The 22,173-nt window shown below is 50.8% G+C and overlaps 1 protein-coding gene across 3 annotated transcripts in view; it reads right to left on the bottom strand.

Annotated features, from left to right (window-relative positions):
• Positions 1 to 22,173, bottom strand: part of TSPAN18 (tetraspanin 18) — a 183,591-nt gene that overhangs the window by 49,172 nt on the left and 112,246 nt on the right. For 2 of the 3 annotated variants that reach the window (XM_036860752.1, XM_036860750.1), the window contains exon 3: positions 14,404 to 14,545. The exons of the other annotated variant lie outside the window; for it this stretch is intronic. The gene's annotated coding sequence lies outside the window, so the exon portion shown is untranslated. The remainder of the gene's footprint in view (positions 1 to 14,403; positions 14,546 to 22,173) is intronic. 3 annotated transcript variants of the gene reach the window in all.

Raw genomic sequence — 22,173 nt, 5'->3', positions numbered from 1 at the left:
GCTGTGCTAGGCCCACCCCCTTTTTACAGATGAGGAAACTGAGGGCCCTGTGGTATGAAGGAGTTTGCCCAGGAGCGCACAGCACCCGTGGTGAAGCAGGAACGTGTTCTCATGCTTTCATACAGGGCTGTCCCCCATCCCACTCGATGCCACACCCCCCGGGGAAACAGGCGGGAGTGTCATCCCTATTCTGCAGGCATGGGTCTGAGGTCCAGACAGGTCCCCCAGCTGACCTGGAGCAGTGAGTGGGGCTGGGATTAACCCAGCGATGCCGGTGTGGGAAGGCTCAGCTCACAGGAGCCCATTGAGGGGCTAATGCTGGTGTCTGTAAGTGGAGGCGTGCCAGCCCCCTCGTGGGCAGCCGCAACCTCCGGCCCCTGCACGATGCACCTGCTTGGAGGGCTCTGAGGAGCGGTACCTCCATATCCAGGCAACAGGTGCATCCTTGGTCCTCTCCAAGTCACAGGCCTGCAAGTAAGGACAATGCTCCCCACAGACCTCCCTAAGTGGCTAATTTTCAGCTTTCCAGAAGGAAATAAACCATAAGGAATCCAGACTCCTTGGCTCCCACAGGCTTCTGGAGGCAGAGGACTTCCAGGCACATCTCCTTGCTGCCTGCTTAAGCCTCGCAAATGCGCCTCCAGGTATAGACCCTTCCATGCTGTTTCCTTTTCCCCAATCAAAGGACTTGCCTACTATGAGTCTGCATATTCTTCTTTCTGAAGCCATAAAGAACAAGGCTACAAGACCCTGGAGATGCCACGCAATCCCCGGGATTGTCACAGAACCCCAGAAAATGTCTGGGACCCTCAGAAGCTGCCACAGTGCTCCTGGGAGTTTCCAGATCCCTGGGCTGTCATTGTGCACCAAGATCACACAGGTCCCTTGCATGCCAGAAACAATTCTGGGCCACCATATAATTCCCTGAACTGGCATGGAACCCCTAGGTTGCCATGGGGGGCTGGGCTGCTCCAGGAAGTCTAGGCCATGTAGAAATACTGTGACGTCAGAGACCCTGGGCCACCAAAGAACCCCTGTGCTGTCACAGGACCGCTGGAAAATCTTAAAGCGGACATTATCAGCTTATGAAGCTTCCAACAACCCACAACCGCACACTCTCACTCTCAGCTCCTCATTCAGGCTGTTTTCCTACCTTCTTCCTGATCTCAGCTTAAATGTTTCTTTCTCCAGGAAGCCCTCCCTGGTGTCTCCCTGGGCCTTGCTCGATGCCACAGCACAGATGTCATGTCTTCAGCTCCATGACAGCTCCTTGGGTTTGCCCCATTAGAGCACTCAGCACTCGGTACTGCCACTACCTGCCCATGGGTCTGTCTCCTCCACCAGCCTGTGAACTCCTGGAGGGCAGGAGTTGAGTTCCCAGCACAGTCAGATGGACCTTAATGAATATTACTTGAGTAAATAACTGTATGCTATTAATTTACTAGGCGCTTGACAGCTGTGTGACCTGGGGCAAGTCACTTCACCCCTCTGTGCCTCAGTCTCTTCATCGGCACAACTGGGATACCAAGAATATCTATCTCATACGGCTAGTGTGAGGCTTAAATCAGCTATGTAAAGCACTTACATAGAAAGCCTGGTATAGTAAGCATGATATAAATAGATGTTGGGGTTTTTTTTCCTTTTTTTAAGGTGAGAACATTTAAGATCTACTCTCTTAGCAACTTTCAAGTATACAACACAGTGTGTTTAACTATAGTCACCGTGCTGTGCATTACATCTGCTGAATTCATTAATCTTGTAGCTGGAAGTTTGTATCCTTTGACCAACATCTCCTCATTTCCTCAACCCGCCAGCACCAATCTGATCTCTAGTTCATGAGTTCAGCTCCACTAGATTCCCCAAATAACTGAGATCATACAATATTTGTCTTTCTGTCTGATTTATTTCACTTAGCATAATACTTTCAAGGTTCCTCCATGTTGTTGCAATGGTGAGATTTCCTTCTTTTTTATGGTTGAACATAAATATCTGCTATTACTATATGTGTGTACTCATTAGGTTTTTCTTTTTTTTTAAATTAATTAATTAATTAATTTTTGGCTGCATTGGGTCTTCGTTGCTGCGTGCAGGCTTTCTCCAGTTGCGGCAAGCAGGGGCTACTCTTCGTTGTGGTGTGTGGGCTTCTCTTGTTGTGGAGCACCGGCTCTAGGCATGCGGGCTTCAGTAGTTGTGGCTCGCGGGCTCTAGAGCGCAGGCTCAGTAGTTGTGGCGCACAGGCTTAGTTGCTCTGCAGCATGAGGGATCTTCCTGGACCAGGGCTCGAACCCGTGTCCCCCGCATTGGCAGGCAGATTCTTAACACTGAGCCACCAGGGAAGTCCCTCGTTAGGTTTTCACAGTGTCTAGACTCGCAGCAAGGATGGACAGGGGTTTCTTCCACCCCCAAATTTAATGCTAAATGTGGCAATAATAGCATCCACTAATATAGCTCTTACCACATTCCAGGCACTGCTCTTAATGCTTTATACACATTTACTCAATCACATAGTAACCCTCTGAGGTTGGTGCTTGCTGTGCACTGAATTGTGTCCCCACAAATTCATATGTTGAAGTTGTGACTCCCCCAGTGTGACTGTATTTGGAGATATGGCCTTTAGGGTGGTGAATAAGGTTAAATGAGGTCATATGGGTAGGGCTCTCATCCAATAGGATTGGCGTCTCTATAAGAAGAGGTAGAGACACCAGATCTCTCTCTCTCTCGCTCTCTCCCCATGTGTACACACAGAGCAAAGGCCATGTGAGGACACAGAGAGAAGGTGGTTGTCTGCAAACCAGGAAGAGAGGCCTCACCAGAAATCAAATTCACTGGCACCTTGATCTTGGACGCCTTGACTCTAGAACTGTGACAAAATAAATGTCTGCTGTTTAAACCCCTAGCCTGTGCTATTTTGTTATGGCAGCTCTAGCTGACTAATATGGTGTAATATCATTCTTAATCCCATTTGACACATGAACAGTGAGGCATGGTGAACTTAAGGGACTTGTCCCAAGGTCACACCTGGGGGAGTGGCAGAGCTGGGATATGAACCAGGTATTGGCTACCGAGCCCACACTCAACCACTACTTGAAACTGCCTCCAAGTTCAAGGCCATGGGCTGGGCATCCCAGAGGTAGGTGGCCAGGCCTGAGCAGCATGGACAGTCTACATCAAGGAGAACGGATGGAGGAACTTGGCACATCTCAGTCAAGACTTTTAGGCTGCTTCCAAGACCTGCCTGCTATGCTCAGCATCCTGAAGGCTGGTGGTGGGAAAACGGACTGACCACATGCTATGTGGTTGCAAGCTGATTGTGGCTACTTGGAGGCCATCTTCAGCCTGGCCTAGAGCCAGAGCAACTCCGCAGTGGAAAAGGTTCCCAGGTCAGGTGGTAAGCTCCCTGTCCCTGAAGGTATTCAAGTACTGTTGTTGGACCACCACTTACTGGTGATGTTTGGGGAAGAATGAACAGCAAGAGTAGATATTTTCAACAGTTCTCCCCAGCCTCAAGCAGCTGTGAAATATTAGAAGGGCTGGCAGTTAAAAGAGTCCCTGGAAAAAACTCTTCCCGACCAGCTCTGCCTGGTAATTCCTGCTCATTTTTCAAGTCCCAGCTCAGACATCACCTCCTCCAAGAAGTCTTCCTTAACTCTCTCTCCCACCTCCCCATGTCCAGGTTGGTGGTCTGTGTGAGTCTTATTGGCAAAACTAGAAACAATGGGTGGCAGTTACAGGGAGAGAGTTCACCCTGATACAAAGATAAGTATCTCCCATGTCTCTGAAATCTGAGAGGCCCAAGGTTTAAATCCTGGTGTCCCCTACTTCCTACCTTTGGGTGAGTGCCTCTACCCCTCTGAGGTGCAATTTCCTCAGCTGTAAAATGATTTCCTCTCAGAGGATGGAACCAAAGATCAAAAGACATCAACAAGTTTGGCACTTAGCATGTGATCAGGATATGCACGTTTCCTTCAGCCTCTGGGGGAGTAGTGAGCTGCCCGACACTGGGTGTATTCAAGCAGATGTCAGAGAGTCATAGTGTGGGATCGGGTACAGAGGATTTCTTTCTTGCACTGAAGTAAAGACTGCCCTCAGTGTCCTTATGAGTTCTTCCAACTCTAAAAAAGCACACTTACAACTTGGCCTTGGCTGGCTATGGGAAGATGGGCACATCACTGAGTGGACACAGTCCCCACCGACCTTCACCAGGCTATAAAAAACAGGAGTCCACACATGGTGCATGATTCCCTTTATATGAAATGTCCAGAAAAGGCAAAATTTAAAAGTAGCTATAAAATTAAAAAAAAAAAAAAAAAAAAAAAAAAAAAAAAAAAAAAAGGGCTTCCCTGGTGGCGCAGTGGTTGAGAATCTGCCTGCTAATGCAGGGGACACGGGTTCGAGCCCTGGTCTGGGAAGATCCCACATGCCACGGAGCAGCTGGGCCCGTGAGCCACAACTACTGAGTCTGCGCGTCTGGAGCCTGTGCCCCGCAACGGGAGGGGCCGCGATAGTGAAAGGCCCGCGCACCGCGATGAAGAGCGGTCCCCGCACCGCGATGAAGAGTGGCCCCCGCTTGCCGCAACTAGAGAAAGCCCTCGCACGAACTGAAGACCCAACACAGCCAAAAATAAACAATAAATAAATAAATAAAGTAGCTATAAAATTAAAAAAAAAAAAAAAAAAAAAGGCAAAATTTATAGAGACCGAGAAGAGTAGATTGGTTGTTGCCTGGGGCAGGGAGTGGGAATGGGAACTGATAGCAAATAGGAACCAGGTTTCTTTTGGGGGTGATGGGAATAGTCTAAAGTTAGATTGTAGTGATGGTTGCACAACTTTGAAAATTTACTACAAATCATTGAATCATACCCTTAAAGTTAGAGAATTTTATGGTGCATAAATTTTGCCTCTCTAAAGCTGTTAAAAACAAAAACAAAACACCCACCAATAAAGCAGGATTCCAGAGGAACCAATGGCGTAGTTGAGGGTGATGCCCACACCCCGTGGGAAGTATGGCAGTAGCAGGTTGAGGTCAGAGGTCATGAGGCCTGAGGTCACCTCCAGTCTCCTCCACCTGCGGCTTCACACTGGCACTTCCTTGTTATCTTTTGCTCTGTAAGATGTGAGGAAATGGAACAGACCCACCAGCCGACCTCATTAAAAGCCTGCAGTGAACCCCAGGCGATGTGAGAAGCCGAGGGAGGGAGCATGAGGGAGGAGGCCTGCAGGAGACCGGCCTCCTGGAAGCCTTTGGTGACCAGCACTGGGTGGCAGCTCAGGGCACCTCGTGGTTCGGGGTCTCTGAGTTAAGATAAAAGCCAAGGACTTGGCCTGACCGTGTTTGTAAGGCACCGGTGGGTCCACTTGAGGGAAGAGGGGATGAAGCCAATCATCTGCTGAGCACCTACTACGTGCCAGGGAGGGGTGGACATTCACCCTGGTGATGTGACTGGCCATGGGGCCGGGAGACCAGCAGAGAAACCCTGTCTGGGCACCAGGCCTATGCACTGTGGAAAGATTTGACTTGCTCATGGTTGTAAAGCTGTCTGGTTTAAACTTCTTTGTAAATGAGAGGTGGGCATTTATCAAACCCATTTAACATGAAAGGAAACCAGAGCTCTGGAAGCTACGTCACTTGCCTGAGGCCACACAGGAGTAGCAGAAGTAAGATTTGAACCCAGGGCCTATGTAAAACAGGAGAATAACTTTCAGAGCGATCTGAATGAATGTTGATCTCTTGGTTAGTAGTGAGCTCCCCATCACTAGAGGTATGTAAGCAGAGGCTTAATGAATACTCTCAAGAAGTCCAAACAGATGACCTTGAAAGCCCTCCCAAGTCCAGTTAGTTTGTGAGGCCACACATCCTTGCCGGTCATTTTCCTTGAGAGTTAAATCTGGACTGAGGGTCAAGTAGAAAAGCCTGAGCCATTTCTGAGCCCTGGAGGGAGGGGACCTAGTGGGCAGGGCCTGGCTGGCACCTCCTCCGCTGGAACCACAGCTCCTCTGAGCGCTTGCCACACACCACCACTGATTGCTGCTTGTGGCTAACATGATACTTGAATACACACAGGCCAGGCCATGGCAAGCATCACCGGGCTCCAGGCAACTGCACTTCAGCCTGAACGAGCCCCGGGATTGGGGGCACAGGAAGCAGGAGCTGCCACCCCAAAGCTGCTGCTCAGCTGGGCAAATGGGACCCTGTCTGGCCCTCTAGCCAGCGGCCTATTTCACACCTGCCCCACCTCTGCCCCGGGGGGGCACCCCACCCTCCCTCTCCCTGGTTCTGGCCTCCCCAAGGACTCAGCATCCTCTCAGCTCTGATTCACCACAGGATGAGCTCATCAGAGGCCCCTTCCCAAACAAGAGCCCCAGGCCTGCGAGAGGCCCCAGCTCCCTTTCTTGTTCCTGCCTGGCCCTGGGAAGACTGAGAGAGGCTGGGGCCTCTGAGGCGGGGGCTGGTCTGGGGTCTTCCCCTGCCACCTCCTCTCCAGGGGGCTCCCCAAGCCAGCACTGAGGTGGGGAGGCCAGGGGCCCTCCTGACCCCCATTGTCATCCACCTTAGGGCCCCTCCCAGCCCCTCCCAGCCTTCACCCTGCTCCACCCTCAGAAGGAATCTCGGTTTGCCCTTACCTATGTTGGTGTGTCCACTTCAGACCTAGATGCCAGACATGCAGGGGGCACCTTAGTCTCCTCTACCCCAGAAACAGTAACTGGAGTCTCTGGGAGTGGAAGGCATGAATGCAGAGACTCAATGCAGTACAAGACAGTTACAGCATCCTTTCAAGGTCCTAATGTTCTAGCAACAGGGCAGGGCCCCTCCATGACTCAGGGTATTCCAGGGTCTTCTCTCCATCCACTGCAGGCTCAGCCCTGCCCTCCAGAAGACAGCCTGTCACTTGCTGCGGTCCAGGGGCCCCACACAACCATCCATCCTCCCCACCATCTTTCCTCTGCATAAACCCTTCCATGGCTCCCCAGCGCTCCTGAGGAAAAGCCCAAACTCAGAGCACAAGAAGCCTATTGATTATGCCCTCCCTTCCCCCACGCCCTCTTCTCACTCCACTCCAGCAGCACCACTTGTAGCTCCCTGAATGCTTTGGCTCTACCACGCCCCAGGGACTTTGCACAGGCTGATCCTTCTGCCAGGAATCCACTCCCCTCCCCCAAGTTACACACAGATTTCTTTGTCCACCTTTAAGTCATTCATAATCCAAGCCTTCCCCAGCACCTCCCCCTTCCAGCGTGGGTTCCTTCACTCCTTCTACGTGTGGCACAGTGTGTTAGACCCGGGCCACCTGCCTGTTGTTCTCAAACTTGAGCTTGCATCAGAATCCTCTGGAAGGCAGCAGAGGACACAGGCAGGAAAGCACAGGCTGTCAGAAGGTGGCTAGGGACCAGGAACGTGGAAGCTTGGGCTGGACTGAGCCCTGGGGCACCGTGACAGAAGAGAGGGCCTGGGCACGTGGCCAGACATGGCGTCTACGAGCCTCTCACTCCAAGCTTAGCCTGAATGTGGCACCTCAGGCCACCGCCCCAGGCCTCCAGGACACAGAACACTGGAGACTCTCAAAGCTCAGAGCAAACCGGAGCCAAGGACACACAGGCTGCCGTCGCTCCAGTAGGACCACTGTCCCCTCCTGACTGTGTACCTGTCTTCTACTCTTTAAGGAGAAAAAAAAGGAGAAGAGTGCCAGACTTGGGAAGCTCTACATTCAAAGAGAATGTTGCTGGGGAAGTGGAGGGAAAGAGCTGGAAGATGGCAGAGGGTGGGTTGGGGGACATTTGCTTTTAAATTTAAATCCTTTCAGATCATTGAAATTTTTAAGGAGCACATTACTTCTGTAATAATAACTTTCAAAAATAATTTTTGCCTTAAAAATGCAAAGCAGTCTGCAAAAATCTGTTTGGAAGAGAGAAGTTTACGGCCCATTAGCTTAAGGGGTCATTAAATACATCATCATCATCTTTTCTTGAGCGTTTACCATGTGCCCAGAGCGCTGCTCCATGGTTTAACACCCATTATCCAATCTAATGCTCATCACGGCCCTATGAGTTGGAAGCTATTAGTGCCATCATTTTCTAGACGAGAAAACAGAATTTGATCGAGACTAAATAACATGCCCAAGGTCACCCAGCCTTGGAGCAGGGGTCTGAACTCTCGTGAGTCTGACAGCCGGCAAGGTCTCGTCCTTAGATCAGGGCACACACTATGCTGCCTCCTGAAACTGAAACGGAGAAACTGACAGGCCCAAAAGCCATTTGTTTTGCATCTACTCCACTGCTTGAAAACCACTGGTTTTGCACAGGAACCCAAATCAAATAGTCACAGAAAAACAAACCCAGGGCCTGGTGTCACCAACCACCTTGGAAATTTGGACCAAGGCTCGGAAAGTGTGTATGACAGTGAATCCACTGTAATCCGCCCACCTGTCTAACCATTCACCAATCCCTGACTACAAACCCTGGCATGCTCAGCTCTGTGCTGGACGCTGGAGACCAGAGCGGGTGAGATGCCCTTGGCCACCAGGAAAGGACCAGGTGAGCACAGGGCAGATTGGACCCCTCAGCACCTTCCAATCTGCCAGCTTTGCATCCTCCAGAAAGACCCCCAAACCCTTTGCAATTCAGGATCCAAACAAGCATTACAGGCAGTGAAAATAAAACACAGCCCTGTAGTCCATGCTCGCTGGTAGGCTTCCTCTCGCGAATGCCTTCGTTTGCATAAGGCCGAGCCTGGTCTTGGCAGTCCCGTCCATCTCGTTGGTCCAGGGACAACGCGAGACCAGCTAAATATGGTGGGATCTCTGGCATTTCATCCCTTAGCCCCAAGACGGAAAGGACGGGGTTACACAAAGCCCCAGGAGCGATGGGAGGCAGGGTGGGACTTCTCCCCAGGGCTTCAGTCTGCAGACTTCAGTGCACTCCTGCTGGCCATGAGCTCCTTTGGCCAACGGTGTCCATGGCGCCAGCCAGAAGGCAGAGGCTGCTCCAAGCGCAGCCTGAGCTGCCGAGAGCAGGCAGCTTGGGTGCCCCATTCAATAGGATCCCACGTGCATTTCAGAGGTCCCGGCACATGGCAAGTGCTCAATAAATGTTTGATGAATGAATGAAGAAATGTGATTTTGAGGAAGGCAGCTCTGCCCCCATTTGGAGATGGGAGGGGTGTGACTCTCTGCCCCACCACCAAATTTTGTGGGACATGGACTTAGGTTGCCTTGCAGGCATCTATACAAAGACTCTGTTGAGGACTCCTCCCACAGAGTTATGAAAATGAAAATATAAATAATAATAACACCAATAGCATCAGTGCTATCACAAAGTACTGACCCTCTGGCAGGTGTGCTGTCAAGCACATTATCTCACTTAGTTATTTCATTTAATCTGCACATAAGTCCTGTGAGACACAGAGTACTATTACCCCCAACTTGCAGATGAGAAAACTGAGGCTCAGGGGGCCAAGGCTGTAGTACTAGCAGAGTTGGGATCGGCACCCAAGTCTAACTTGGAATAAAAGTTTAAAGCTGGAAGGGGCCTCACCCCTCATTTTACAAAGGACAAACTACAGCTCAGGGAGGCTGAGGTCATCAGTAACAGAGCTGGGACAAGAATTTGAGTGCCCCTACTTCCAGCCCAGGGTCTGCCACTAGGCCTCCTGCTTGCAACACTGTAAATGAAGATGATTTCTAAGTTCTGTAAAGAACCTCGAGATGGGAGGATTAATTATTCTTGGTCCCTGTGCAGCACCGTCTTTTCTAAAGGGCCCCTCCAAAACTCCCTCTCCTGGGCTTAAAGGGAAAACAGAAGAGCCACTCAATTCCAAACCCAGCCTGTGATTTAAGGCAGCCTTGAAGATGGCCACAGGCCTGTGTGGCCAAGCCTGGAGGACTGCATGGAAGAAGCTGACTGCCTTCATCTCACTTCCTGCCTGGTCCCTTTCCTGCCTGTTCCAAGCCCCAGGGCTCCCACATCCAGGCCTTTGCTCTCACTGTTTCTTCCTCCTGGGATGCCCTCCCCCAGCTTCCTAGCCTGTCTCATGTCCTACTCACTTTTCAAAGCCCAGCTCATATGCACTGCTTTCCCTGATTTCCCACCACTGTCACCACCCCAAAGTGACCTCTTGATCTGGTCTTAGAACCTCCAAGCCTTCCTTTATACTTCTGCTCTGAACCCTCCCATTCTCTACCTTGAATGACACGATTTACTTTCATGTCTGTCTCCCTTATAACAGGCTGGCTCCTTGAGGGGCTCTCAGCGGTAGTCTCTGAGGAGCTGCTGAATGAACAGAGAGGGGCTGGGAGTGGAGAGGTTGGCCTCCTCTGTTTGTTGACTCGTGCACACCCCTGACTGGGTTTGCATACAGATCTCAAACTGTGGCCTTCCCTCCCTCTCCAGGACCCATCACCAGCTGCATCTTAAACTCTAAGTCCTAGAGGGTGAGGACCAAATCATTCTAGTATCTCTGTAGCATCAGTCATAAGTGGGGGCTTTAAAAAATAATGTGGAAAATAATTAAGTGATGAACATCCACCAAGTCCAGCTATGGTTTGGCATTGGATGAGGGGTGGGGGGCAAGACACCCAGAGGAAGGGTCCTGCCCTCAGTGGATCTCACAGAGGAGACAGCAGGGATCCCAGAGGGCAGCGACCATTCGGCTTTGCCCACTCCCAATCCCCGGCAAATAAACAGTGCCTGGCACACAGTACAAGCTCAACAGCCAACGGCTGAAGAAATAAATTAATACGTATTGACCCAAGGGCAGTGAGCGTCCCATATAAGGCAGGGTGGTGCTGAACGCTGAGTTGGTCTACATGGTGAGTCAGAGCTGCAGAATTCACAGGCTAGGGAGATGGAGAGAGAGAGAGAGACATGGGTGCGGGGCCAGGAGGTTTGTGGTTGACCGAAATCAACGAAGGACAGATCTTAAAAAGCACTTGGCCACAGTTGCCTGGGAGGCAGCATCATACACTGCGGTTTTCCATCTTTTTTCTGCAGAGCAATGTTTTTTCAAATGAAATCATACACCGTACCCTAAATGCATAACAGAGCTTCCCCGGTGGATGTCAGCTGGGGCTGAGGCTGGCCTGCAAACCGGTGGACTCTTGGGGCCGCTCCTGCTTGACCAGTGACGGCCTCCTCTCCTTCGCCTTCCCTCGGAGAGGCCCCAGGAAGGTGGTGGCTGAGGGGGAGGCTTGTGGCCCTACTCCGGGCGTCACAGGCCAGGTCTTCTGGGAGGCCATTTAGGACAAATAAATGCTAAAGTGGTTCAAGGAACTTTCCCCAGCGATGAGGGAGTGGGGGTGAGGGTGGGGTGTAAAGAAAGCAAAAGGCCCTCCCAGCAAGCGAAGGACAACCCAAAGCGGCCAGATAAGCAGTGACTGAAATAGCGGGGTGGCCCCTAGGGAGGATGAGGACTCACTATGGGCAGGACTTCCTGGGGCAATGCTTCTGGAAAGTGAAGCACCACCTGCAGATACATCGTGTGTGTGTGTGTGTAAATCAGGCTTTCAGATACCAGATCCACTGAAACCGAGGCGCACCTGTCAGAGAGAGGCTATCCCTGTGCTGTAAGCCACAGGAAGGACCCATTGAGGACAAATCAGCCCCCTCACCCCCCGCCATGGCTCCGATATGGAGCACCTGTTGTTTTGTCTGCTCAACATTCCTTCCTCCTTTTTCTGAAAATAGCACCTGGTTTTCCCTTTGGGGTACCAGCCCTCTCACACTTTCAGGCTGAATCCTCCCACCCATACACACACCCCCAAACACAGACCCCTCAACACTGACCAAGTCTGGTCAATCAGCATAGTCTCTCCTTCTGGTTTCAATGATTGGTCAGAGATGGTCATGTGACCCAAGGCCAGCAAATAAGCTTCAGCTCTGGGACTTTTGTAGGAACTCCTGGGAAAAAGAAGCTCTCCTTTCACTGGATTTGCAATGAGCAGGATGTCAGTCTGGAGCTGCTGGCCACTGCCCCACTGCCACATGGGGAGTGCTTACTGGGGACTGAAACCCACAAGGAGAGAAGCAGAAGGCACAGACCTGGGCATTATCTGAACCTTGGACACCAGTAAACAGGCCCCCAATTGCCACGATATTGGAAACCAATAAAAAACGAATAAATTGCCTGTCTTCTTGCTTAATCAGGTTTGAGTTGAGTGCTGGCTTCCAAACAATGCAGCATCTGACCTCAGTTCAGCCTTTGCCTGGCCTCTCATCACCCCATCTCACCCCACCACCCTCACCCTGTCTCCCCCTGCAGCCAACCTTCACTTCTGGCCCATCATTGGTTCCTCTGACCTGGGCAGCAGCTCTAGCCTTCCCCTCAGACCCAAGGACTGGGCACAGGCCAGCAGCCTGCTGGGCTCACCTGTACCCTAGCCTTCCCAGCTGTCTGGCCCCACCTAGGGTTCTCTTTTGGCTGATCTAGCGAGACCCCTCCAATCTGGGCTCAAATTCACTCACTCTGCCCCCATCGCTCCTTGTCCTCCTCACTGAACTTCAGTTCTGCTGGGAGAAACAGACACTACATAGTGAACAAGGGGCCTGGAATCCAGTCACTCCTGAACTTGCAGTGGGAAGAGTTACCCCGTGGCTTTGGTCCACGGCCTCAGAGAGACGTGCTATGGGCAGAGGCTGTGGGGTGAGACTGGGCTCATTTGTCAAGCAGGTGGGCAAAGTTCCTGGATCTCTTACCTGCTGTAGCACCTTGGGCAAGCTGCCCTTTCTAAGTCTCAGGATCCTCAACTTTAAAGTGGGGATCATACCACTACATACCTGACAGAAGGACAAAAATCTACAAAACTGACAGCACCAACTGGTGGTGAGGAGATGGCACAAAAGGAACTCTCACTCGTTGCTGGTGCGGATGCAAAATGGTACAGCCACTTTGGAAGACAGCTTGGCAGTTCCTCAAACAGCTAAATATACCCTTACCATATAATTCAGCAATCATGCTCCTAAATATTTACCCAACTGATTGAAAACTTATGTCCACACAAAAACCTGCACATAAATGTTTATAGCAGTTTTATTCTGCTATATTTTATTTATAATCACCCAAAACTGGAAATAACCAAGATTTCCTTCAATAGATGAATGGACAAAAAAACTGTGATACATCCAATGGGACATTATTTAGCGATAAAAAGGAATGAGCTTTCAAGCCATGAAAAGACCTGGAGGAACTTTAAATGCATATTACTAAGTGAAAGAAGCCAGTCTGAAAAGGCTACCTACTGTGTATGATTCCAATTATATGACATTCTGGAAAAGGCAAAAAAGAAAGGAGGCAGTAAAAAGATCACTGGTGACTGGGGGTGAGGAAGAAGGGAGGGAGGATGAAAAAAGTGTGGCGGTATCATCTTATCTGACAAGGCAGAGGGTGCCCCAGTATCCATTGCCCCTCCTTTCTTCGTAAGAGAATTATAATTGGGCAGATGGTCCCCCAGAATAAAGACTCTATCTCCCAGCCTCCCTTGCAGCTAGGCATGCCACATGACTACATTCTGGCCAATGGGACCTGACAGGAAGTGATGTATGCACCCTCTTAAAGGAAGGAGCACCCTTTCCTTTTCTGATTTCCCCCTTCTTGCTGACCAGAACGGAGAGACTGGCGTGGGCCATCGTGGATCATGTAGACAAGTGATGGTTAGAGCCTCCGGACAAAAGGAACTTAGGCCCCTAATGTTTTTGTATCAAAGAATCCCCTTAGCTCAGAATTTTCCTTAGAGAAAAATCAACCTCTTTTTTATTTTGCATTTTTGTTCACATGCAACCAAATAATTATCCTAACAAATGCAAGGACTTTCAAGGATTGTCCTGAGGATTCTGCATAATACAGGTAAAACAGCTTCACTCACTCATTCATTCATTCAGCAAATAATAGCCAGTTTACTCTGCTGGCATCTGGGGGTTCAACTAAGAACAAAACAAACTCCTGTCCTCTGCAGTCCACATTCTGGCGCAGGAGGCAACGTATCAACGTGAGGATGAATTAACTACAGATTGTCATGAGTACAGGAATACTATTAGTAACAGCTAATGCTTACTGCACTCTGAGCTTACTACGTGTCCTGTTCTAAGCGCTTATCATATATTACTTCATTTTACCTTCACCACAAACCCAAGAGGCGGGTGCTGTTGCTTCCTCATTTGACCGGGGAGGAAGCAGAGTCACTGAAAGGTTGAGAAACCTGCCCAAGGTCACGCAGCTAGTAATTGGATGTTCAGGATTTGAACCCATGTCTGTTGGACTTTAAAGCCTTAACCACTGGGTTCTCCTGCTAGTGAAGGAAATAAAACAGGACAGGGTGATAAAGAATGATAGGGTGTCCTCTGATGGCTGCTATTAGCAGCACCAAAAACAGCAAAAGCAGCATAAAACCCCGTGCTGAACAGCCTGAGCTCCCTTACCTGGGTAGCCTGCGTCGAGAAGTCTGGAAAAAGATTGTGCCCACGTTTTTAGAAGTTCAAATTCAAAAGGTTCACGTAGCTTGGATGATGGGGTCGGAAGGTCTGCTCCCTGCAAGCTCGGGGCTGTCCGGGAGATGCCCACCTGTCAAGACAAGCAGAACCAGCCGTGACTGCCTGGTGGGGGGGATGCCATCGCTCACACTGCCCGAGGTCTCTTTTTTTTTTTGAAATGTGCTCCGGACCCTGAGGAGAGAGTGTGAAGGGGCAGCCGGAAGGAGCCTGGGCTTGGGCATCAGGACTGGGGAGCCATCGTCTAGGTCCCAGCTGAACTTGCCTGCAAGAAATTCCAAGACACAAAGATATGTATATGCCTGTGTGTGTAGGTCCTGAATAAAAATACGCAAGTGTCACGCCCACTGTGTCTAGCACGGTGCCCTTTGCAGAGCAAGAGGCTTGACAAATGTTTCCCGATTTGCTTTGATGTGAAACATAATTTTATATGTCTGAGTGGGAGGAAACTCTGAGAGTTCACGCGCATTGGTGGAGAGATTCTTCCTCGTGTGAAAATGCATTCCTGGGATGCTCCATCCAGCCAGACCAATGGCCTCATTTTATCAGTGAGGAGACCGACACCCAGAGAGGGGCAGTGACTCGCCCCAAGTCACAGAGCAAGTTGGTGTCAGAGTGAGGCCTAAACCCCAGGTCCCTCCTGACTCATCATGGCCAGGTGCTCTCTCCCGGGCCACACCCTCCTTTGTCGTTGACAGACTTGCACCCCTGGAGCAACCTGGGCACAGGGTCTGCTGCCTGCCTGACAGGTGAATGCTGGTCACAGGCCAGAATGGAGAATTGTTTCCTGACTTTGTCCAAGCCCAGACAAGGTATGGGAGGCGGTGCCCACGGTAGCCGGGAGCATGGGCTTGGAAGCAGGTGGACCTCGGTCACTTGTTGGGGCAAACTCTTTCCAGGAGTGGGAGACCCTGGGGAAGTCAGGGGTCCTCTCAGAGCATCAGTCTCCTCCTCTGTAAAACAGGGATACTAATAGCATCTCTCTTTGAGGATTGCAGGGAGTGAAAATGACACTCCTAAGTCTGTGAAGCCCCAGCAGAGCATTTGGCTCACAGCAATCGCTCAATAAATGTTAGGGAGGCGACACAAGGGAGGGTATTGTGAGTGCTGCAGAGGGAGCCGGAGCACTGTACGGGGAGTTGCTTTGTGCCCGCGGCAAGTCTTTAGACAAAACTGTCTCAATGCCACCAGTGACTCATTCCCGCTGCTCCCACTGTCCATCCCCGTCTCTGCCTTCACGGACCAGCGTGGGTCCCCAGCCCAGCATACCTACCTCTCCCCGCAGCTGCAACTCCCCACCTGCCCACGGGCTCCCCACACCCCAGCCCACATTTCACCAGCCAGCAAAATGAAAATGTCATTAGCACTCTGCAAGCTGGTGAGCTAATGTCACCAGACGGCAGCCAGTGCATGAGAACTGGGGAGGGGTGGAAGGTGGGGGGCGAATTCCCCGGGAGGCGTGGCGTTCTCGGCTTTTCCCAATAAGGGTATGATGAAGAAATAAGTAAATGGCTGTAGGAAAGAGGTGACAATGGAGACCGTTCTTCTAGCAGCACGCTATGGAGCTGTGCCTTTCTCCTGGGCTCACCATGGCTGCCTGTGGTCCCTGCTTCAGCCCCTGTCCGGATGATAGATGTGTCTCAGCCTCTCTGGGCCTCCTCTTCACACATACAGCTGATGAAGAAGCTCATCAGGGGGACCCCCAGCTTCCACCTTTCATTTCTACCCCAGCCCACGCTCCCTCAAACCTGCTGAGACAAGCAGACCACCCCCTCAGTTAACATGGCAGTGGGGGGGGGTTTCGTCTCCTAGGAGGAGGTGGCAGCATTGAACCCCACGGATCCGCAGGCAGGCATTCTGGGTTCCAGCCCCAACACGGCACTAACTTGCTGTGAGCACTCAGGCACAACCTCCCCTTCATGGGGCCTTAGTTTCTCCCTCTGTGAAAGGGGGTGCTGGACACAGCATCAGTCCCGACAACGTCTCCGAGTCAGCTCTAAATCCCCCAACTCACAGGCAGAGATGCCAATGTAAAGCTCCTCCTCTTCCAATGTCCTTATGGCACCAGCACTGATGACACCCGCAGGCACGTTAAGGCTTCCTGGAGGAGGGGGCAGATGTGTGTGTGTGGAGACAAGAGCAGGGCGCTGTGGGCAGGGGGCCTGGGTGAGCAAAGGCATGGAGATACCAAGTTGGGGGGGGACCTGGAGCCAAGGCTGCCTGACAGGCATTGGGGAAATGAGATGGAAGAGTCCTGTGGTCAGTGCTTTCCACGCATTTTCCCATTTAATCCTAACACTGCCAGCATTTCCATTTTATTGATGAGAAACTGAGGCTCAGAGAGGTTAAGTAATGAGCAGACACATGGTTGTTAAACAGCACTGATTGGATTTGAACCCCATAGTTGATTTAAGAGCAGAAGTTCTTGATTGCTGTGGGGTGCCACTGTCTAGACTGTTTAAGACAGAAGGAGCACGAGAGAAATTCAGGAGCGTGTGTGTCATAAACGCATGCAAACGAGCTCACGTGATATGCGAGGGTGGGCAACGCCCACGTCTGCGTGGGAGGGGTGGGAGAGTTTAGTGTGTGAACGCGTGTACATTGTAACTGTGGGTGGCTCACTGCTGAATGAAGCTGCTGCCCTGAGTCCGGGCCCAGAAATGCCGAATGGGGAGGACGTGGCCGAGTGGCCAATGGGGCAGGGGAGTGGGCAGGCAGAAGGCCCTGGCCATCCCATGGTGGCCCAGGCAGCCCTGCTCTGTGGGCTGTGAGCTGGGCCTGTGCTCACGGGTCCTGCTGTGTGGGCCTGGCCTGCATCACTTGTCTCCGGATCCCATACTCCCCTGACTGCTGCCCAGGAGAGCAGCACATCCTGCCCTCGGCCTCTTCCTCGGCTCAGTCTCCTCCATGGTCCCTTGGGATGCCTGTCCCAGCCGGGAACAGATCCTGTAGATCGAGCCTGGTATATATCCGGGGCTGCTGCCAGCGGGCAGGGAAGCCAGCAAGTGAGTGCACCTTGCACCTGCTGGGGACCAGACAGACCTGTACTCCAGCCACTAGCCACTGGCTGTGTGATCAGGGCATGCAACCGGCCTCTCTGAGCCGCAGTGAACCCTCACAGAGCTGCTAAGATGACTACCTAAGGGAAAAGGCGTGCATTCTATAAAGTGCCGTGCCCACAGACAGGGCTGTAGTTCGAATCCCAGTGGCCAAGATAACCCAGGAATTAGTAGCGTTCCCTAGAGAGCCATGACTGGGAATCCAGCCAAGGTCTTTACGTAAGTCCCCCTCGCCCCTCCCCTGGGCCTCAGTTTCCACATCTATAAAGCACAGGGTCCTCAGGCTCAGATACGGAGTGGTGCTCAGCCCCTCCGTGTCTACTTTTCTTCACCATGATTCGCCATTAACATCACAGCTGGATTTCATTTGCCAGAAACCAGAAGGCCATTCATGTAGCAGTAAGCTGAGTAAATAGGGCCCAAGACAGGTAAGTTTTGATGGGAGGAGAGAGGTTTCATGGTTTCATGTTCGAGTCGCTGACTAAGAAGGTATGTGATCATTCTAGGAAGGCAGAAGGAAGCATCCAGGAACAGAGGGGGCAGAGCTGTTGGAAGTCGTTAGAACTTGGACAAACTCTCTCCCCAAGTTTGCATTGGGCTGGCCCTGAATGCCACAGAGAAGACACAAGGAGTTCTGTTTCCTGGAGACCTCAAGGAACGGGAGCATTCCCTCGTTTGGTGAGCATTAATTGAATACCTGCTGTGTACTGGGGACTCCGGGGGTGCCAGGGATGAGAGAGGCACTATGCCTTCAAAGGAGCTCCTGTTATGGGGAAGAGTGACAATGCCCTTGTCTCCATAGTTCAAGGTGACTTAGGAGGGCTCATCACATTACTTTCAGTTCAGAGGAGGGAAGGACCCCTTCCTGCTTGGGCCCCAGGGAAGGCTTCCTGGAGGAGGAGGCAGATTTGAATGTATGGGGATGAGAGGAGGGCACTGTGAGCAAAGGGAACAGGGTGAGCAAAGGCACAGAGGTGCCCAAGTGTGAGGTGAGTATTCAGGACCAGGAAGCAAGGCTGCCTGTAGGGGTAGAATGGGAAATGGAATAGGAAGGGGCTGGATGATTAAGATCCTTGAATGCTGGGCTGAGGATGATGAACTCTATCCATAGAAAAAGGGGAGCCACTGAAGGTCATAGAGCAGAGGTGTGCTTCTGGTGGTTGAAGAGCAGCAAGGAGCCCAGGCAAGTGGAAACAGATGGTGAGAGGATGGAAGGAGGATGGGCAGGGCCTGATGGTGGGGGTGGATAAAGGGATGCTGGAGGGGTGGGGAAGGTAGGGGGGATACTGAAACTGGCAGGTTGTGGGGAGGGGACGCAGATGTGGGGGGAAAGATGATGACTGAATTTAGACAAGGTGGATTTGCATCCCGGCTCTGCCACTGTCACCGTGTGCTCTCAGGCATGTCAGTTTACCTCTCTGGGCCTCAGTTTCCTCCCCTATAAAGTGAAAAAAATAAAACCCCTTCAAAGAGATGTGAGATTCAACCAGATAATATACGAGAAGCACTCTGAAGATTGTAAGTGATTGTTGGATGCTTGCTTCCTGCAATGTAAGCATTTGTTGCTTTTATTAATTAGTGGTGACCTTCCCCTATTACAAGTGAGGACACTGAAATTCAAAGTCAAATGAGTGGCTGGAATTGGCAGTGCTGGGCCTCAAATCATAGGAGAAGCAAATTATGAGCAAATAAACGCGGGATGACTCAGAGAAGAGTCTTGATTTTAAAATATTGCTAAAGAAAAGGGCTGTTTTATGACTTCTGCGCCGTGTGCTTATTAAACCCAAGCTATAAATGGGAACTAATAAGTAAAATGAGTTAAGTTAATTAAAAAAATCAACCTTCAGGACGGATCCATATACCTAATGGCAGTCCATAAACATAAAATTTTAAAATACAAGAATGAATTGCAATGCCCAGCAGCTCAAAGAATCTGCAATTTCTCTGTCTGAAAATAAAAGCTATTGATTTTAGCTTGGGTTCTCATTGCTCATGAATGAGCCTTTGAGAAGTCATAAAGAAAGGAATTATTTCCAATTGTTTACTCACTAAGGATCATATGTATTGAATTTAAATTGTCTCTGATTCCTAATTAGTACAAACCAAATTAGAATCTGAGTACAGCAGATCTGGAAAGGCCCTTGGAGACTGAGACCTTAAGCTCAGTTTTCTTTGTTTTATAGACCTGGAACCCAAGGGACAGAGAAGGAGAGCTACTTGCCCAAGATCACACAGCAAGTAAGGGTAGGATCCAAGCTAGAACCTGAGCTCCAGGCACCCAGGTCGGCATCCTGCTCTGGTCCCTGCAGCATCTGTGATCAGATCATTAAATTCAGCCCTAAGAGATGTGCAGGGATGTTCCCTGGGCCTTAGCCCAGGTGATTCTTATAACAAGAACTTTCTCCCTGCTCTGGGGAAAACTAATCTGTCCAAGAAAGGACCCTCAAAGCCCAGCAGTCTAATACTGATAGCAAAGTGAGTTCTAAGACACTCTAGCACATTGCTGTGTGTGGAACCCTTGAGCCCCTGTACACAACCTGCTTGCCAGGCAGCTCAGCCAGGAAAGAGACACACTGGGAGAGTTGGGTTCTGTTCTGAGATGGGCTGCAGGCTGGCACAGCCCAGGCCCATGTCAGTTCCTCCCTGTGTTCCAGGTGGGGCTGGAGGCACAAAGGCTCATTGTACAGTGGGGAAGGGAGGGGTCTCTTAACTCAGCCAGGCTCGTGCTCTCTATCTCTCTCCCCCTCTCTCTCTCTCTCTCTCTCACACACACACACACACACACACACACACACACACACACACAGACGAAGGAGCTTTGCATGTGGCACAGGCACGCATGCGTGTATGTTAAGCTTCAGCCTACAGTCGATTATGAAGCAGATGTTTAATTACTACCTGAGTGTTATTAATCAACACGATTAATACACAACCCATACCACATAATTACTTTGCAATTACACCGAAACGAAATATTTTAGTGCCGAGGGTTTGCTAATTACCCGGCCTTGCCAAAGGACAGGTATAATGGGCAGCAATTTTTCTTCTTTCCTTTCCTTCCTTTTCTCCCTCCCCTGCCCTCTCATTAATCTTCTGGGCTGATGTCCCCACCACACAGAACGGGGAGCCCAGGCGGGCTGCCGGCCTCCTCCCCGAGGTGCCACTTCTGCCCTCTCACCGCTTTTCATGTGACCCTAAATCGCCCCCAGTCCTCTCCTCTCAGCTCTCCAGCTTGGAAATGCATGTCTTTCCAGAACTGAAGCCAGCCTCCTGCCGGCCTGCGGATGGAGAGACAGCGGCAGGCAGGGGTTACCTGGGGACGGTCTGCAGGCAGCTGCCTGGAGTTGAATCCCAGCTCTATCAGTTCCTGGCTGTGTCATCTCTGTCAAGTTAACCGTGCCTCAGTTTCCCCAGGTGCAAGATGGAGACGAGAACAGTAATTACCTCAGGGGTTTCTTGTGAGTATTTAATATGATAGAACCCGTAAAACACTTAGCCAGTGCCTGGCACAGAGTCAGATTCCAGTAATACCTATTATAACTATCACTGCTATTATTTACCCAGAAATGGCCCCTCCAGGAATCCTCCTAATCACAGAGTCTCCCAAATGTTCAGGTGTTTGGATTCCACTCTCTACCCCTCAGAGAGAGAGCTCGGTCCCATCTACCTGGAAACATCTCCTTACATTGCCCCCTCCCCTCTACCTGCCACCTCCATGGGCTCCACTTCCCTAATCCGAGCCTTTATCCTCCCTCACCTGCCCCACAGCCATTAGCCTCCTCACAATCTCCCTGCTGCTCCCCACCCCCAATTCCATCCTCCACTGGGTGGGGAGCCAGATCTTCAAGGAGCAGAGCTTGGACTATGCCACGCTCCCGCTCAACAACCTTCTGTAGCTCACCATTGCCTATGCAGCAAGGTCCACCTGCCTCCGCTGGAAGATCACTAATGCCCCAAATTCCACCTTCATTTCTTAAGTGCATGAGCACCTAAGCTTTTGATGATGAATGAATGAATGAATGAATAAATGTCTTGCTAGATTTGAGAAGCATCCACGCCCACCAAGCTGGGATGTCCCGGAGCATTTTATGAACCTGGCCTCGAGGTTTAGCCCGGAACTTGGGGTTTATCCCTCACTGTTCATTTCCCCTCCACTTTTTCCCTCCCTTCTCCCTCCACAAAAATCTTCCCCAAACCAGCTGCATTTAAGAACAATCCATCGTTTAGGGCACAGAAACCACAGGTCCAGCTGAGCAAAGAGACTATATAAGGACCCTCAGATGCAGGGGCCAGTGTGTGGTCTGCTCGAGAGATGAGTGTAAGGGACACGGTGACAAACTCCAGCACAGATGGCACAAGGAGAGAGCCAAGGGGGAGGGTGCTTGTGTGTGCTTGTGTACATGGTGTGCACATTTTTGTTTGTACAAGTAGGGCCAATGTAGCTACTTGTGTGACTTAACTCCTTCAGTTACAAAAATATCAAGTAGTATGGGTCATTCATTTACTTGATAAACGTAAAACATTGGGCTCTGGAGTCAGACCGCTGGTATTAGAATCCTCTCACCTCTGACGAGCTGTGTGACTTTGGGAAAATTCCTGAACTTCTCTGAGCCTTGGTTCTTAGTTGTAAAATGGGGCTAAT

The sequence above is a fragment of the Balaenoptera musculus genome, chromosome 8, assembly GCF_009873245.2.
Source record: "Balaenoptera musculus isolate JJ_BM4_2016_0621 chromosome 8, mBalMus1.pri.v3, whole genome shotgun sequence".
Lineage (NCBI taxonomy): Eukaryota > Metazoa > Chordata > Mammalia > Artiodactyla > Balaenopteridae > Balaenoptera > Balaenoptera musculus.
This window is presented reverse-complemented; position numbering and strand designations above follow the sequence as displayed.